This window comes from Thunnus thynnus, chromosome 18 (assembly GCF_963924715.1).
Source record: "Thunnus thynnus chromosome 18, fThuThy2.1, whole genome shotgun sequence".
NCBI classification, from domain to species: Eukaryota; Metazoa; Chordata; class Actinopteri; order Scombriformes; family Scombridae; genus Thunnus; species Thunnus thynnus.
The window spans coordinates 27,740,256-27,759,380 of record NC_089534.1 but is presented as its reverse complement, the minus strand read 5'-3'; the positions used below and the strand labels follow the sequence as shown (position 1 = coordinate 27,759,380).

The 19,125-nt window shown below is 38.0% G+C and overlaps 1 long non-coding RNA gene across 1 annotated transcript in view; it reads left to right on the top strand.

Annotated features, from left to right (window-relative positions):
• The window catches only part of LOC137168784 (uncharacterized), a 202,858-nt gene that overhangs the window by 53,748 nt on the left and 129,985 nt on the right, over nt 1-19,125 (top strand). The window lies entirely within an intron of this gene.

Genomic DNA, 19,125 nt, shown 5'->3' with positions numbered 1-19,125 from the left:
CCCCAAGAACACCTGAAACCATAATCTCTGCCAAAGAGGCTTCTACAAAGTACTGAATTAGGGGTCTGAATACTTATATGAATGAGTTTTTTGGGAGGGGTTTTGAGAAATTTTCTAAAATTTCTAAAAACATGTTTTCACTTTGTCATTATGTGTTATTAAGTGGAAATTGATGAGCAAAAATGGCAGTTTTATCAATTTAAAATTAGATTTACAACGCAACAAAGTGTGCAAAAGCGGCTAAAAAGGTGGGCAAAAAAAAAAAAAAAAGAAGTTTAGACTAACTGCTCCAGACAACTGTTACTACAGCTTTCAAATGGAAAAACTATTGGAAAATAGCAAAATAGACCCTCCAACCCAAACAGAAGTTGGCTAACATGAACACAATGTCAGGCAGAGTAAATGAAGTGAAACACATGGCTTTGAATCAGTCTTTTCATGGGATTTGTTGACAATAAGAAAAATAAAGATTCTTTAAAAGATTCACTCTACTGCGTAAAGACTGAAAGTCAGATTTCAGAGAGAACAAACCATCTTTCGTAGTGATTTTTACTCTTTAACAGTAGTACTGCAACAGTGAGCACATGCTGACATTGCCTACATGGAAATGATGCACTTTGGCGGTAATTCATTTTGTGACATTTCTTGTTTGGTAACTAATCTTTCAGTGTAGGGGAGTGTAGTTGTTTTTATCCTTAAAAAAACTAAATGAAATCAGAGTTAACCGTGTATGCCTGGCTAGAGAATAAGCGGTCCCCTGAGCAACCCTGATCATCATTTCTAACTGATGTAGTGGGCCATTAGGAGAGGCGTCAGCAGGGTGGAGTGCAGGGAGCATCGTTCCATTAGAAGTTACTGAGGTCTTAAAAACAGCCTATTGGCATGCAGGAGCTGCTGCACCTTTGCTGAACACAGAGTCATTCTGCTTCATTTAAGCAACTTTGATCCAGTGATTTTTTTTTTCCCTGCCTCACATTGTGAAATTAATAATTAATATGTGATACTCTTCTGATTCACTTACCAATTTTAAAGCACAAACAGAATCTAGAATGTGCTCTCACTGCCAGCTTTTACCCCTGAGGACACCGTCAGACTGGTGGAAAGTAATGAAAGAAACCAAGCAGTAATGTCCCCGAAATGATTTCATACAAACAAAGTTTAGATGACTCTCTCATGTTCAGAACTAAATGGAGCACGCTGTTCCGAGGAATACAAAAGAAGGATGGACTGTTAATTATTTCCAAACAAATTGGCATTTAATGGCTGCATATCACTGAGAGGAATAGTATGCACAGAGGCCCAAGGGAGGAGCGAATATGATACTGTTCAATTACATCATTATTCGCTTACACAAATCATTTGCTGTCATGATAATTACTGTAGGTGTGGGGAAAGTAAATTGAAAGCCTAGAGGCATTTAAAGGTTGAATCAATGTTTTAAAACATATGTTGTGTTTCGCAGTTCTTGCCATCAATCAATCAATAGGCGATAGGTGAGACTGGGTTGGACATTTATTGGTAAATGAATTAATAAAACATCATTTTTATTTAAAGTGATACTCTACTTTGAGTATAAATGCACATACCCGATAGGGGGTGGCTACATCCAGCAGACACAGAGTGGCGTTCGCATTCATGTTTCTGACTGTCATCCAGTGACAGTGAATCCAATATTCAATCTCCACTATGTTAACTAGCTAGTTGGTAAGGCAGGTAGTGCACTATGGTTTTGTCAGAGCTTTTTCACTGAAAACAGACTCCCCCTGCTGCTGGAAATAGGGCTGATGTAAGCGCTGACACTGAAACACAAATGTTGGACCATAAAACCAAAACAATGAGCTGAAAGATGCTAAAATGCTGTGTAGAACTGAGAGGAATGAGCAACACCTTTCACATCACACATAGTATTTTGACCTATTGTTAATGCAAAAGTATTGATTAGTGAAGCTTTAAAGGTGTCTTGTTGTGCTTTTTGTGATTTTCTGTTATTTACATACTGTTATGATGTCAGATATCCACATTAAACGTGGTCAAAGTTGTAAAAATGCTCCCTGCAAGTCAAAAGCCAGGGCTTCAGCCTGCTTGAACACCTGGTTTCTTTACTTGCATCGTCCACTCACATATTCTGGATCTGATTCAGACTCTAACATGAAGTTGCCATTTCGAGTAAAGAATGAGAAGAAGTGAAATAGCCGACTACTACTGTTTGTTAACATAGCCACTTTATCAGGCTAAGTTGGTGAAGCCTGCCAAGGGAAGCTTCTGGAAGCTGGCCAATCAGAACAGAGTGGGCACATCGGAAAGGGAGACAGGAGCTAAAACGGCCTGTTTTAGACAGACGCTGAACTGAGGGGCTGCATAAAGAGCCAGTATAAGATAAATACAGAGTTTTTTCAAGTGCAGATAATGCAAAGATATTCCACCAGAGCCCCAGATTAAAAATATAAAAATGTGCATGAGACCCCCTCAGACCCCTTTAAAGTTACTCAAGGTTAAACAAGAGGGGAGACCTTTATGTTAAGGGTTAAATATATTATATAATAATAATGCATTATAATCATAAACAGTAGCCATTCAAAGTAATTTTAAAGAAAACCTATTTACATGGCTTATAGTACATTTTAACTTTGTCTAAAGCCATACCTGCCAACACTCCCGTTTTTCCCGTATTTTCACCTCCTCTCCCACTGTGCTCCCATTTTTTTGTTTCTCTCCCGTAATCTGCATGTCCCTCAACCTTTATTATGAATAATCATCATACACACGGATCCATAAGTTTTATATGTTTGTCTGACATTACTCAAGTTGCCAGATCATCTACAGAACACGATCTAGGCACACAATCCACACACCACATACAATTTCAACCAATCTGTCACCACAACCTGATTCAAGGGACGTGTGCACAGCTGCTCTCTGCGCAGGCAGTCTTTCCTCCCTCTGCTGCTGATGTGATTCACTGCTGCAGGTACCGCTGGTAAAGAGGAGGGGCTGGTTTGTCTCAGCCAGCGGCTAAGTTTACAAGAATTTACCAAATTTTAAGATACGTGGCAAACTCAGATAAACAGTTTGGATACATACAGACAGCTTTTGTGTTATTGGCTTAATGATACCCGCGATTGATGGGACACTGCAGGCAAAGCAGTTGAAAATATTACTTTTCTATATGTTTATGCTTGTTGAACAGGTGTTTTGATAAAGTACTTACTGGCTTTTTACTCACAATGTGTTATGGGAAATCTTCAGATGGGCCAGAGATCTTCAGGTCACCCACAACTCAGAAATTATGGTAAATTTACCACTTATTATGAAAAAGACTCAAAAGAATACACTGGAAGCTGAAAGAGTTCAATGTGAATATGTTTACTGTGCATTGAAGTGAAATACAGAGCAAACCGATGCTTTGACCCGGGACAAATAACCTAAAGAAAAATCATAAAACATTCAATTATATACCTCTCATAACCCTTCCTAACATGGAGCTTAATTGCTAAACCCCACCTCGCTTGATCTTAACACTTTGGTAATAATCCAGACATGACTCAGCTACAGAAAACAAAGGTGTCTCACACTTCTCTAACATGTATCATTTGTATTTAGCCTCTTCCACATTTCTCATAATACACATAGCCAAGCGTCCTTCACTCTTCACACACAGAAGATTAAAATATGACATTGCTGATTCTCCCCTTCTGTATTCCCATAGAAACCATCTGCTATAGATATAAATGTTTCATTTGCACAATTACTGGTCTATTCATGGAAGGACAGTTTCCCACCACAAATGGTTTTGTTGCACTACAGTAACGAGCATAGTTGTTGTCAACTGGAGACGATTTCAAAGAGCTCTCAAAATTAAAAATTCTACTAGGAGAAGGAGATAGGGCATATCTTGCTGCTATCTATATCTTGATACTAAATATAATTAATATAGACCAATCTTAATATTGTGTAATCAGATTTTAAATATCTAATTGTTAAATGGATGAAAATTAATTGTAACCATATTTTATCCATATCTGACAGCACCCCAGTTGTTGACTATACTCACATGATAGCTGAGGTCAAGAGCTCTCTATAACAGTTGGTTCCATGTCTGCAGCCCCTTTTGTTGCTGAATTATAAGCCTTTAAACATGCACCAAGGTCAAGGTTCAAAGGTCAGTATTTAAAAGAAGGAGCCGTGTAGAATCTTTGTACTGACATATGTTACTCTCCAGGTTGAGACCTTTCCAGCAATGCATTTGGTTTAGCTCTCGACAAAGTTTTAATTTTCCCATTTCATGGACACAAACATCCCAGGCCTAGTTTCAGAGAGCTCTTTGATGGCCCAATATACAAAATGAAGCTTTTCACTTGTTTGTTTGTTTGGTTTTTTTTTAGTGGAAATTGTGACCAAAATAAGTCACCTTCAGCGCTTAAAATCTAGGGCATTACTCCAGGCTTGGAGGAAGGCCTGAAGTGCATGGGCTGAAAAGACGACTATTTACACAACCCTGGAGATTTTTTGTATCTTTGTGATTCTTAGTTTTGGGATTTCATGTCAGCATGACATACAGTAGCCCATTTTATTAACCAATGCAAGCATAAGAAGAATATGTCTTAGCCTTTTCTCCCAAAAAGCGCAACACAGAGGAATAAAAATAGATAAAAGTATGGTAATAATAATAATAATGAAATAATCAAAGTAATATTAAAATTAAGTTGAAATTTTAAATCTATTTACAGAATACAATAGTAATAGTTTTGAAATGGGATATAAAACTTTAAATGAAATATTGACTATTCAAAAGACATATGGACTGTGCTATGGACAAAGAAATGAAGTGTATGAAATATATGAAGGTGACGAGAGCAAAAATGAAATGTGACATGTGCATTAAATAATTCAATTATGTAACAGTGGAGGTTGAATGTAATGCACAATCTGAAGTCCAGTTACATGAAAGTGACAAGTGCAGGGATTAAATGAGGGATGTGAAATGTAAAGTCTACTTTGACAACCTCGTCTTCATCCCATTTCTATAGCCATGGTACAAGATTTGATACACACACACACATCGGAATGCTTTGTTGGATAACATGGCGAAATATTTATTGAGGAAAAATCTATGTTTAATAGATATAATATATAGATATAAAGATATATATATATAGATATAAAATTAAATGAGCAATTTAACATTTTACAGTCACAGGCTATAAAACGCCTTTTCTTAACAGAGGTGGTGGCGTTTGGATTTGGGTTATCATATTTTTGAGTTATCAAGGACACTTTGTTTTTGTGTTGAGAAATGTTAAAGATATCATCAAAAGAAAACCTCAACACGGTGACAGTGAGGAAAATACTTCCAGGTGGCAGGTCCTCTGGTCAGCCAATCGCAAAGCTTCAAATTCTGGATTTAAATTCAATTCATCCCTGGGATGCTCTAAAATGTAAGTTTTTTTTATTGAAAGAACATCATCAAACAGTTACATAAATAACAAATAACATAACAGCTCAGATAACTACACAACGCAAAGACAATGATTCAAACAACATGCAACTACGTGGTTTCAGAGAGAGCAGCATCCATAACAACCACCATAGCAACAATTGAAAGCCAGCAAGAATTTCTGTAATAAGTGACAAATTAAACATCATATACATTCACTGAACAAAGATTATGAAAATGAAATGTACATTTCTCACTAGAAATTTTATCAAAACACATTTTAATGCTGAAACTATCTTAAAATATTGCATTTTCTATAGAGAATAAAAGGAATGGACACCATTTTTTTGTTTTTTCAGACAGAAGCTTGAGAGTCACATGATGTGGATGCAGGCCAATAAAGAAGAATAGGCCAAAAAAAGAAGACATCTCACAATTTTAGAGGCGTTATTGTAAAACTAATACGTTTTGTGCTGTGGACCAGCGTAACTATCACACATTTTGATGTGAGACAGGGTTGCATACACAAACACACACACACACACACACACACACACAAAGTGAAAAGTCAGAGCCAGCGTCCAGTCTGCAGCCTCCCAGGAGGTCTGTGCTGCACACACTGTGTCAAACCACTGGAAAATCACACAACAGCCTGTCATTTGGCAAACGACGGATGCCGCCTCATTTGAATACATGCTGTCTGACAGCCTAATTAGACCAGAGCTCTGTAATTGTCACTAATTGTCAGCATGTGACAGATCAGGCAAGAAATCCAATGAGCACAATGAAATCATAGACTCTAAGTATTATTTTTTTAAAAAGAGAAAAAAGAGACAAAGGGTTGGGTATTTCAAAGCCAGTGTGTGGTTTACTTTATTTCATTTTGTTTCTTAATTCTATTTTTATTTATCTACTTATTTAATTTAACCTATCATGTTCTTCATCATAGTGGCTAAAGGTGATAGTAGATCAGTCACATCAACCAAGATCCTTATAAATGAAATCTTAACCTTGTCTGGTCACATTTTATACTTCAATGCTTAATTCCTTCATGCTGAGTAAGTGTTTAATTTATGGCGATGTATGGTCTGCATACACAATAATAGTGTTGTTATGTGATGAAAACCTTCTCAATAGCATATGTAATGTGCTTTAACAAATAACATGTTGTAATTGCACAGTGAAACTGCTTATAGTGATCACGTCTGTGCAGGTCAAATTGATCACTATAAGCGGATGATTATTATAACCGATTTTTTTTCTTTTTCTTCATTTCTCATGCAGATTACCATCTAATTGACATTTGTATATTTATTACATGAATATAAAGTAATGAAACAGGCAGCTTTGCTATTTTCTGAATTTTATTGACTGTTTTAAAGTACAGAACAGCTGTTTAAACGCTTAGTGTTTCGCTGCTGCATCTCGTTGGCTCATTTTTGGCAGTTTGTCATAAGCTTCAAGTAGACTACATTTTTCACTGAGAGAAAATGACTTTCTTTTTCCTGTCATGATTTCAATATGCATGCAGCACCAACCTCAGGTAACCAGCCAGCAGCAGACGGGTAGTGCGATGTGCGTATAGGCTGCGGGGTTGGGGGCTGCTGCAGCCCGCAGTGAGAAAGTTGAGCCAGAATCAACTTTTGGAGAAACGCAACGTGTAACGCCGTACAACCCTGCCATGAGGGCAGACAAAAACAAAAAAAAAACAAAAGAGAGAGAGAGACCATGGTTAATGTTTTCTGCCATTTTCTTGTTCCTTTTTTTATGAATTGTATTATCCTTGACGCTTTGGTAATATTGTTCATCTGACATTCATGCCAATAAAGCTTATTGAATTGAACTGAATTAAATTCAGAGACAGAGACAGAGAGAGAGAGAGAGAGAGAGAGAGAGAAGAGAGAGAGAGAGAGAGAGAGAGAAGTAGTAGTCAAGCGAACTAAAGAGTGGATGAGGAGAGCAAGCAGCAGTAGCAAGAAAGCCGGTGAATGAGAGGAATAAAACATTGATTGACATGATTGTTTCACAGCAGTTACAAATAAACACGCCCACATCCCACACCTCCACACAACCCTGCAGGGGTGCGCCACAACGCCTGATAATGGTGCCGCAGCCTCTAAATATACATCATACGTGCACTATGGGAGTAAGGTAAAAAGAAAATTGAATTACCGTAGTTTAAATAGTCTTTTTCCATATGTTTTCATATAGGAAAAGACCCAAAATGAACACTATAAGTGGACTACTCGATTACTATAAGTGAATTATTTAAACAGCATTTGTATAGGAATTATTCTGTCCTGAGCTTTTTGATCTATATTAGCGGTTGATCACTGTAACCGTGATCACTATAAATGGTTCCCACTCTACAATTTTATTTGTGTTTTTATGTTTTGTGAAATACCTCATATTATAATACACACCTTTGAGGAATGAAATGCCAAGAGTGACATTAAAGGTGTAAGAATTGGCCACCTGATCCAAACAAATAGGGGGCAGCATTTCACGACCCACAAAAAGGGTTATTATCACTTGAAATTATGTAAGAAAAAGAAAATTATTATTAAATATCATATTTGTGCTGTTTTTTTGAATACCCAAATAGCCAAACTTTCTCTGTGAGGTGGAAGTGTATTCTAGTTATGTGATACTCAGACAGAAAAAGACGATGAGCCAAAAATACCAATGAACCTTCCCTTACTGCTATGATGCAGTCACTTCTAAAAACAGCTCAATAATAAAATAAACTAATATTGTATTGTATCTAGTATTGTATTTGCCATTTTTTTCCAAATAAAGAAATCATACATAATTTCAGTGTCACAGTGTTTGTGATGAAGATCTACCTTTACGTCTAGATCAAACCCAGTTTTCAGCATATGGTAACATGAGGAAGAATCATTGCATCTTCTGTCGATTGTTTCTAATGAATCTAAAATGGGTCAATTTTACTGTAGGTGTACTAATTCATATGCGACCAATCCCAGATCAATACAAATACTTGTTTAACATCCTTGACTCTTTTTTTCAGCCCTACTGTCCTTGAACATTCTCTTCTAATGAGTCCTCCAAACACAATACTGGCACTGTAACAGTGGCTGACTGTACTAATGAGCTTGTCTGAGTGTTCTTCATGACTGTATGCTCTAATCCCAACCTCTCACAGTTTTAAAGTTTTGAAATGGAATATAATATTCATAAGTACTTTTTAATTAGTGTATAATCACCTGAAACTTAGAATTGTTGTGTTTTCGTTACCTTAGAATGAGCCCTTTATATCTACATAGGGAGTGGGTCGTCTTCCACGGAGCATGCCATGTTGCACCGCCATGTTTCTACAGTAGCCCAGAACGGACAAACCAAGCATTGGCACAGGGGTTAGCAACCTCACTGCTAGATGTCACTAAATCCTACACACTGGTACTTTAAGAGAGAGAGGCCCACTGTTCATCCAAAAAAAAATAAAACAATGAACAAAACAGCTTGACAGTATTAATTCAACTGAAGCAGGATCCCAGAGCGTAAAACGATTGTAGCACACCAGGAGTGACCCATGAAAATTGTACTTGAATAAAAGTATTACTCAATTAAGACATAATGGCCACATCCCCCAAAATCATCCCTGACATTCAACCGAGCTAAAACTGGAAGCATTGTGCTAAATCCTATTAGCTTCTGTTCAGTGCTAATCCATGAAACCAATAAGCAGCTATTAAAAGTTCAAAAATTCACTGGCCTGAAAAAGATGCACCAATAACAGGATTACTGATTATAAAACATGCCGTGCTTGACATGTTCACAGGCAACCAACAGTGGAAAGTATCTTCAGTCAAATTGTGCATGCTAAAAGGTCAGACCATACTTTTAGAAAAAAATACTGTATTGTACATAATAGAAAAATTTTTGTTTGACACATTTTCAGAGCCATTCAGCGCCTCTATTGAATGCTAAAGTATGTCCCGAAAAATGAATAAAACAAAGGGAAGGTGCATCAGAATTGTATAGTTTATTATCAATATCAATCACACAAATGTCACCACTCCAATTTACTTGTCTATTACAGGCTAGTCATTCTGCATGAGATGGGCCCACAGTGGTGCTCTTGACTCTTATAGAGAGAGACAAAGTCTACATCCACACTAAAGCCAATAATGCATCTTTTCTCTGCAGTTTGGCCAGTTGTCCACGCATTTTGGGGGCATAGGTAAGGTTTTGTGATTTGGTAATTTATGTGACTTTCTAAAACAAATAATCTGCCAATCATTGCCCACTTCATGCAGCAGTTGGGCAGAAGATTGAGAGTAGACAGGATTTGAAAGTCTTTTTTTTTCATTTTTCACACAATCATGGGGTGGCTGTGGCTCAGGATGTAGAGCAGGTCGTCCACTAATCAGAAGGTCGATGGTTGGATCCCCGACTCCTCCTGTCCGCATGTCGTAGCATCCTTGGGCATGATACTGAACCCTAAATTGCTCCCGATGGTTGTGCCAGCACCTTGCATGGTAGCTTGTCGCCATCGGTGTGAGAGTGTGTGCGTGAATGCGAGTTGTGAATGAGTGAATGAGCAGTATAAACATTGTAATGTAGTGTAACACCTTCAATGAAGGTACCTTCAAAGAGTGACTAGTTGAAGGTGTGGGCTGTTGTCCCCATTTCTACCATTCATTGCTTTTCATCTCACCTTGGATTGTAGCCTTTCAGAACAGGTATAAAATTCAGCCATTTGATGTGGTCAGATGTCATAGGAACTTGTTTGTTTGAAGTATCACCTTAGGTGTGATAAAGGATGATAAAGGTGCTGCTGTAAAGTTACTGTTGATCTGAATGAAAAGAACTACTGTATTAGTAATGACAACCATGCTGCACTTTAGAGGGCTTTCAATGCCATTACTGCACTATATAATTAGGAATTTGTTCGTTCACAGGTCCCTCTGAGACACATGTACCTGTGCCCATTTCCCCAGAGGGGTCAGAGCGACCTTCTAGTTACAGGACGGTCAGTCCGCCCACCAGGGCACCCTGCTACCTGCTACCCTACATACTGCTGGAGTCCAGGCTTGCAAATGTACGATAAGTCTGTAGCATTTTGTGTCTTGCGTGAAGCATCAGAGGTGAAGTGACTGTGATGTTCATCTCTAGAGGCAGCTGAATCCCTGTGCCAGGGAGCAAAGTGATAATTCACTTCTGAAGCCATTTTAGCACATACTACATTACTAGGCTGAAAAGATTGCTATGTCCGTCTTTGGGTCCAATGCACCAAGACAATTACAAAAGTAAGCCATGCATATCAGTCATGCGCTGCCTTGAAATAAAGCCCAGCCATCACTTCTCACATAATGCACCAATATAACCTTGTTTGGGAAATTGGACACTGTGGCAGTTATTTATTACTCATCACCTCTAACTCATTATATACCGGTGTCACCTTTCATTTCTAAAAATCTCCAAATTCTATTTCACTTTATAAGTAGGCTAGATGATGAGTATGGGCAGGGTGGTCTGTTATGGCATTTGTATTCCAAGGTGTTGTTACATCTTTTATATAAAACCTCTTTTTCTGTCTACTTATTTGCTTTTTTCCCCTAAACTCATCATGTTAACAGTGATAAAGAAAGACTACCCAGTGGAATAAAAGAGACAGCCTACTGCTAATTATTGTAATGTTCTTCAAAAGGAATGAATTGTGTTAAAATACATTGCCAGGTGAATTTAATTGTTGAACCCCTGATGTTCCTAGCTTCTAAGCTCTGCCTACAGTAACAACATGTTCACATTACAGGTCTTCAAAGGTCCAAAATGTTTCCCCCTATACCCATAGGAAACCTACCCAACCTAGTGTGCATAAAAATCCAACATTGACTGTTGGTAGGAGATCTGAACAGGTCCCTGCTGTTAAAATCCAGCATTTTGGAAAGTAACTAAGTATATTTACTGAAGTATTGTACTTCAGTACAATTTTTAGGTACTTGTACTTTACTTGAGTATTTCCATTTGATGCTACTTTATACTTCTACTCCTCTACATTTCAGAGGGGAATATTGTACTTTCTACTATTGTACTTTCTAAAAATATTGTACTTTCTACAAGTCATATTAACCATTTTAACAAGTGACCAGTGCTTGTTTTTCTGGTGGAAACAGTCTTGTAAAAATATGTGCCCTTCTGCATTTAGTTGTTTGATGCCTCCTCCCGTTCAGTTCCAGATTCTTCTGAGCTCAGCCTCTAGTAGGATGTTTCATTTTTTTAGCTTTTGAAAGCTTCTTTTCCTTGTGAAATTGCTAAAAACATTTCTGCATTCATTTATTTAGTCTTTTTTTTTTTTTTTTTTTTAAAAAAAACAACTTCTGATTAATTTTTGTGGTTCTACTTACATTCAAATATTTGAATTAAGGCTAGGGTCATGTTTTGGCCATGGTTCATATTCTTTCCTTTCAAACATGGTTGATTCGCATACTCTATGACTTTTCATGTGCATTACATGAAAAACTAGACATTTATGTTCATGCAAATATTTATACACTTCCTGTGAGGTAAAGCTGACAGGAACAGTGAGATACTTAAATGTAGCACCTGAACCTAATAACTGGCATGATATTGATGTGCTTATATATTATGTTTAAATTATGCAATATTTGATATTGATATTAGCATAAGTACACTAAATTCCCCGTTTGGACAGATTGAGCTGTAACATATTACAAACTCTCAGTGGAAACAGCATGTTTCCAGTCTCCTCCTCTTGTCTCCTCGGGCGACTCTCCCTGGACAGAAGTGGGCCGCTTTTCACAACTCTGAAAACAGAAGGCATCCCCCAGGTTCAAAGACTCAGGATCAGTCAATGAGAGCCTCACTACAGCCTAATGAGGATTAATACCTTACACAGAGGCAAAAATATCAGGCCCCGTGGGATATGGACTAAATATGACAGGCCCAAAGACATCTCGGCCCTCAAGGATCACACAGAGGGATCTGAAAGGTTCGCTCATTTTGTGCTGGAGGAGATAATAGTGAGAATGTTGTTATCTAGGTAGGCTCATTCCCACTAGGAAGATACATACATAGGTGAAAGATTAGAAGAGAATCAATAAAGAAATCTCATGCAGTATGTGTACAAAGAAAATCCAAATAATCACAGTATGTTATTTGACTTAAGGGAAAACTATGAGTTAGTGTCTCTGAATTATGATTTGAAAAATAAAATTAAGAGTTGAAATGTCATTATTCTGACTTCATAAATATGACTCTGTATCTTTTGAGCGTGCTATCTTGTTATTAAGACATCCCATAATTCTGTGTACAGACCTATAATAGGGGCCAAGGGGTTTCTTTTGCCTCTGATCCTGATCAAACACTTTCATACTGAGAATCTGCTGATATGAAGCCTGATCCTGTATTTATTTTTAGAAAGTAAAATATCTATAACGGTTTCCTGCTTTTTTTCTGTCTGTAATTTATGTGTGTTTATGTGTGCTAATACTTTGGGTTAGGGTTAGTAATCATCATCATGATATCCATATTATTATTGCTATTATGATTATTATTAGAACCTTTATATATATATAGCATTTTTTTATTACCAAGTAACAAAGTGTTTTCAAATAAAATAACAATAATTTGGAAAGTACATAGTTGTTTCATTCATTTAGATGTCCCAAAATAATCAGATAAATTAAAAACAGTCATGTCACTTCATGCAAAAATGTAAGTTTATAGCAAAGTGGTTTTCAACAGGGATGCTGTTCCAGATTTTGGCCGTCCTGACAGCATATTGCACAATAGCTAAACAGGGTTACTGCTAGTAGATTTTTATCTTGCTGGATCTTCTGGTTGAGTCTGGGAACGAACGGGCAAAAAAGCTAAGAAATGTGTGCTGGAGCCCAGCCACAGAGTCCATTCCTAGTGGGAAGAACTTCCAAGTTTCCCTCATGATTTTCTTCTGGCCTCCCAAAAGCATGCAGAGGTCCATGGAATGAAGCAGAGGTTTGTGAACTCAAGCCTCCAGCTGGCTAAGGCCAAACAGATGGCTTCAGAGGAGGCTGTTCACAACACAACATCATGCAGTCACATGGAAAGAGAAACTGGCCGTGACAAAGCCTGAAAATAAATATACTGACCACAACCGGTGGAAGGACATTGCTTTGGTTACACTTGTGTGATTTGGCCTGACTGTTGGCAGTCTTGCTCTGGTGCTCATTTGCACAGCTGGACGGCTCTAGAGGGCACCAGGACCGGCACGATGGTCAGCCAAAGCTTCGACCCGCGGCCCTGCCTGTACTCCCGGCAGACTCAGCTGCACTGCGCTCCCTGTGCACTGTCGCTGTCCATACTTGCAGTCTAGGCAGCAATCCAAGAGATGTCGGTGTTGCAGCGGAGCGAAGCCTCTCAAACATACTGTAAATGCAGGTGTAAACAATGATAAGGTCAGATGCAGCGGCTGTGATTTTTTTCACCTGTATTTACGCGAGCTAGGTCTGCTGAGCACAAACTTCAGATTTATTTTGTCTTACACACTCACTTTGTAGTACACAATTACACCAGGGAGCTGCCAGCTGTAGCCACAATTTTATAGTTTGTCCATTTTGCAGTTTTCAACAGAGCAGTTGGAGGCTTATTGTCTTGTTATAAGGGAGAACTCTCACTCTCATTTGATCAGATCTAATCTCCAGGCTTCTGTTGCTTTAGGAAATTAAAATTGACGCATTATACTTTTTCCTATAAGCTATTTCTGGCTGACAAATATTACTCTAGCGCATCACAAATAACACTCAGAGTACACAGCCTGCCATCGCAGAATTTTCTACGGTAAACTTACTTCCAATCAGGAGCTCACAGGTGAAACGCTGAGCCCCCCCTGACAGATGGAATTATGGCGTTGTGACGTTAGTGGCACTGTCATAAACACCCTAGTGTATTAACTGTGTTTCCATCACACACAAGTTAATTACAACCACCCTGGATGAGACTGTGGGGTCCACTCCCCTTTCCTCTCATTGTGTCACATTTAATTTCATTTCACCAAACATTTAAATAGGTGCCGCGTTTGTTGTCTTTGCAGCTATGGATCACTGTCATTCTGCCAAACGAGCACAACAAATGCACTCTCCTCCCAGTCCCGTCCAGCACAAGCTGTGTTTCACATCGACACAAACTCAATTATTGTCAGTAATTACAAGTATCTTGGGGTGTTTGAGTGGAGGCTGAATTACAAAAGCTGCAAAACATGGATTAAATTGCTTGAGCGCTTGATAGGAGGAAAGGGGGCTGTTAAACTGTCTCTCACATTCAATTGGCCTAATGTCTCTAAAGCTGGTGGTGTGGCCAGTAGTTTGTGGTTTATTGGAAGTGTCTTAGTGGTCAATTTAAACAAGTATCTCTTCACCCTTTCACCCACGGGGTACAAGAAAAGCCAGTGCGCCCTCTGCTTCACAGAGAGGCTAACAGACATCCAAATGTCCACCTTTTGGTCTTGTGGACAGAGGTTCAAGGTTCAAGGCTCCTATACTAAGAATAAATAACAATAATAAGCATATCTAATAAATACCGTAGTGCAGGATTAAAAAAACTGAGCAGCATGTTAAAAACAGCAGCGTTAAGCAGTAGCAGCAGCAGCGCCAGAGCCTTGGCGAACCTCAGTCATAAGTCATTATGTCAAGTCTGCAAAGGTGCTGGGCCACGAGGGGATAAAATAAATGTTTTTGACACTGTAACCTTTGTCAGATGTGTTTCCTGAACACTTCTTTGTGTTATCGACATTGGTAGTTTATGAAAGGTATGTGCAATGTCTGCTTCTTTCCATACTATGACAGAGATAGGAGTAATCTTTTGAGCAAAGTCGAGGGACTCTCTAGAAATCCACAGAAAATGCACTTGCAGACTTGATCAGCTTTATATTTGGACAATGTTATGCTCTTGTGGAAATGTGTGGACTGCGTGGACACACTGTGGATTTTGGCCTCCATCACTTACATTGAAAGCACATTTGAAGGATCTTTTAATATCCAGTATGAACAGAAGGAATGATTACAGTGAGGAAAACCTCTTTCACTGTTCATGTGGACTCCTGACTGTTGTTTTAAGACACACTTGAAAAATTGTGAACCTGTCCTTTAAGCCCACAAGTAGTAGACAGTCTCTGGCCTTTCATGAATCTGCCGTTCTGTGTGTGTGTGTTGTGTTACTAATGAACCAACAGTGTCACCTGTTTGTTTCCACACGTCGTCGTTCTTTTAACAGTCTCAGCAGCTCATTAGATGCACGTCGAGGAGAAAGTGGAGACTGTGACAATCAGCTTTTCCTCCATTTTATTCACAGTTATTTCACATGCTGGAGTGTGGTAGTAAACAACTCTGTGCACGTTTCCACAGGAATGACAGTATAACAGTAATAACAGTGGTTTGAATCTGCGTGTGTTAGTGGCATGTTACACTGGTATATCATATAAGGCCAGGCTCCCTTTTTACAAGTGATGATTTCACTGTCCGCACCGTCGGCCTTCACTCTTTCAGTGACATTTTTCCATCTACATCTCTTGTGTGTGAATGAACAGGATGTAAACTGTTCTACATCGGTAATTTACTCAGCAGTTATATGTTTGCCTGAAAATAAGATTTTTTGATTTGGAGGTCAGTAATGCAGCTGCTTGCCTTGTAATTATTATGATTGTATCTATACTTTCTTATATATTCATGGCATCGCTATAGAAACTGGTTATTACTGAGGACTGACTTTGCATCTTGGATCTTATAATTCCATGAGACTGTAACAGATTAATTGTTGTGGTCAGTGTTGGTATAATGTATATGGCTCTTTTCTCACTTCCACACAGCAGAGGCCAAAAGTAAGTAAAAGAAAGTTACAGAGAGGGTTGGGTATTTTCATGGAATAATAAGAAAAACAGAATCACCAGTCATTGCTGGTGAGTCTTCATCAAGTTAAAGTAATAAAATAATTCAAGATGACCAATACCAAACTATGATTATCTTCTTGGACAGCTAGATAATCAGAAACTAAAATATCATACAGTTTTTGTGAAGTCTCATTTAAAAGGATGGACTTCACATTAAATCTCCAAACAGATGAAAAACTGGACTAACGAAGGGGAAGTATGAACAGATACTCACATGTAAGCTATGAATCAGGACTCTTTACATATTGCATTTCAGGTTTCTGCAGAAGTATTTACTTATCTGAATATATCAGCTTAACAGTCCTTTTGCTGAAAACTTCAAAAGACGATAGAAGAAATGTTCAAAAAGCTTTGGGTGGAAAACAGGTTACAATTAGGTCAGTGTGCTGGAATTGCAGAGATCTGAAATAAAAAAAAAAACCCCGAGGGTGTGTTTTCTTTTGAGACTGCTGCAGCGCACCACTTCTAAAATAGCCTGCTCTGTTAGGAAAATTGGAATAGCTAATATAATAATACAGTGTAATAATGATTTATAGTCTAAAACAAAGGGGTGGTTTAGCTCTTCTAATAGCCTTATTGGTTTGTGAACAAAGTTAAATTCATTAAAAATAACTGAACATGCTACAAAAGATTTATTAAAATGCACTTTCAGTCAAATATGCAATCAAACAGAACAAAGAAGTGCTGCTGTAAGTGTGCCCGGGAGTGTATTTTAGTCCCATTACAAACCGTTCATTTCTGAGGTGGTCGGTGTGTGAGTGCCATGTACTGTCAGCCAACTCTGGCTTGTGAGGTTTATCATTACATCTACCCATCAAACAGAAACATGCGTGAGTCACTTCCTCAGAGGCGTGGGGGGGGGGGGGAAACACACCTCAGAGCTAACAGACCTCTGCCTCTTTTACAAGCTCCTGCTTCACTATTTCACCAGCAGCTCCCCCTTCTGCAGCTTCTACAAGAATGTTCTTTTTAATGTGAGAGACACATACAGGCTGTCCCGAGAGAGCAGAGTAATCTGATTTAAATTCAGCCGGCGGGGTCATTATCACATGTTAAGCAGCCCAGGACTCTAGAGGAAGCCCATGCATACATGAAGCATATAGATATACAGTATGACAACACACACATGCATGTAGGCATAAACATACTGTATAGCACATGGTGTTCAGATTTGCTTTACTGGTATGTCCATAATTAAGTGCAGTATTGAAAGTTTTATAATGTAAGTATAATAATGGAGAATAGACAGCAGCGGGTGTGCACATTACTGCATACTATAGTAAAAGAAAAACAAATTGCTGAAAGCAAATTCTACCTTCATATTTCTCAAAGTAATACACTGAAATTTTAGTATCTGTACTGAAACTCAGGTATTGTGATGGCACTAGTATCAGAACATTTTAGCAATACCCAACCCTAATTATTTCAACCGATGCTCACATGGTGCCTATTCCTAAATATAAAAATACTACTTAAATGACACAAAGGAAACCTACAGCTGTGTAGTTTTTTATGCTTTTTAAATATAATTTATTGCGTTTTTACACTGGGAAAATGTACACCTATAAAAGTAAAAAAAACCCACATTCAATAAAACAATAACAATACATCAATCTTAATCATTAATCATAATGATACATCATCAATAATACATCATTAAATAATAGTGTGAACAAAAATACAGCGTATTATCTTACAATGTTGTGTGAGTCTCTTGTTTGATGTCCAGTGTTCATACTGTAGCATAGTACTGGTTGGCTCCTGGAGTTCTGGGTGAAATATAATAAGGCTGCCATGTGTACTGTGCCTGGACAGGACACAACGGGAAAGATGGAGGAGCAACAGGGGCCCACAGCTCATTTGTGCCCCAGGAGCCCCTGGTGGGTTATAACCAGGCCCTGGATTCAATGTTATGGTAATTTAAGAGGCTGTAGTTTGTGATGCGGTTGAATTGTGTTGCACTATACCGAGAAGAAACTTCAATATCTAGTTTACGCTCATTGTTATAAATGAGGTGGACAAAATGTTCGAGACACCTAACAAAATGAAACAACACAATTTAACTGTAAAGTTGAATCAACACCTCTAAAATAGGTTTTTATTTTATTTTTTATTTTTTATACTTTATTGCAAGAGTGCATTTGCACTGGCGTGGCGTTCATACTTACAGCATTCTTACAATATTTATATATTTTATAGTGAAATAATAATAATAATACAATAAATAATAATTCAATTTAAAAAAGAAAAAGAAAAAATAAGGTAGTATGATATTGCACACACACACACACACACAAACACACATACATATAATTATATAAATATATATATCTGCACACACATCTCTAACATAGTTAAAACAAAAACTGTAGTAAAAATAAGCAGGTCATAGTGAGTGACGTATCTGTTCCGCCAACTTACTGCAATCACAGTGAAAGCTCTAATACAGGTTTATAGGAAATTTAACAAATTCCTGAAAATCAAAAAAAAAAAGCCAATTTAAGAGTTGTTCTTTTCTGTAAGCTGACTTATAACTACCGCTACAGCTGCATCAGTCTCATTAATGCTTGTTGCCATTGCTGTGGCTATTTTTCGTGGATTCAGCTAGGTGGCTAACTAGCTATGTAGAAAGATAACATCCACATCCTTAATTCAATCCACAACACTCTGATCAGCTGTGTCTCCAGCCATCGGAAATAGCTTCGTTTCATTCAAATGTTCTCACACTTTAATGTCGTATTTAAGTTTCACTCAGTATTCTCAAACTTGTATTTGAAACTCTCAA